This window comes from Thermobia domestica, chromosome 18, assembly GCF_964235325.1.
Source record: "Thermobia domestica chromosome 18, izTheDome1.hap1.1, whole genome shotgun sequence".
In the NCBI taxonomy this organism is placed as follows: domain Eukaryota; kingdom Metazoa; phylum Arthropoda; class Insecta; order Zygentoma; family Lepismatidae; genus Thermobia; species Thermobia domestica.
The window spans coordinates 118,737,180-118,738,217 of NC_137471.1; positions in this window are offsets into that span (position 1 = coordinate 118,737,180).

The following is a 1,038-nucleotide window of genomic DNA, read 5'->3' on the forward strand; positions in this document are numbered from 1 at the left end:
CAGAGTGCCGCATGTTGCCATGCTGGACATGCGTAGGTGATTGTGGACAAAATTACCACTTTAAAGACGTGGAGTCTTGTTTCATGACTTAAGGCACTGCAACGCAGAATAGTATAGAGGGCAGACAATTTTCGAAGGTCTCGGTGTTTAATGTCCCTGATATGAAGACCAAAAGTAAGGCCTCGATCTAATATAGCTCCCAAGTGTTTAGCATGCAGACGGTGCGGAACGTCAATGTCGTCATAGTTTAAACGATGGATGGCTCTGCTGCGTCTTTTGCAATAGCAGACTGCAACGCTCTTATCCGCGTTGATTTTTAGGCCCCAGATGGTAGCTCAACGTTGAAAGACATTGAGTTGGCGCTGCATGTAGTGGTAGCAAAGACGAAGATTGCTGCTGTTCGTAAAGAAAGCAGTGTCATCGGCGTATGTTGTAGGAAAACAGTGTGGCACAATGGGTAAGTCTGCGGTGTATAAGGTGTAAAGCAGAGGCGAAAGAACCGCACCTTGAGGCACACCAGCTTGAATTGGTTTGGGAGCAGACTTGGTCTGTCCCACAAAGACATGGAAAAAGCGATGAAAGAGGTATGAAGTGAGGAGTTTGAGATAAGGTAAAGAGAAACATTGTAAGCGAAGTTTATCAATGAGGCCTGGTAACCACACTTTATCAAACGGCTTCGAGATATCAAGGTATACACCTACAACATATTGTCGTCGATTAAAAGAGGTAGTCAGATGGTCGACTACCCTCAGTAATTGGCTTGTTGTGCTGTGGTTAGCACGAAAACCAAATTGATGGTGGGGGAGTATATCTAGAGTGGTGACGTGCTCGTGAATTCGGGCGAGAAGCACTCGTTCGAAGAGTTTGCTCACATGAGATAATAGGCTAATTGGTCTATAGTTTTCTGGGAGAGTCGGATTTTTACCTGGTTTAGGGAGAAGAATGACTTTCGCTTCTTTCCAAGCAGGGGGAAAGTAGCAAACCTGAAGGATGCCTATAAATAAAGCAGTAAGATAGAGAAGTAGCTTCCGTGTCCCA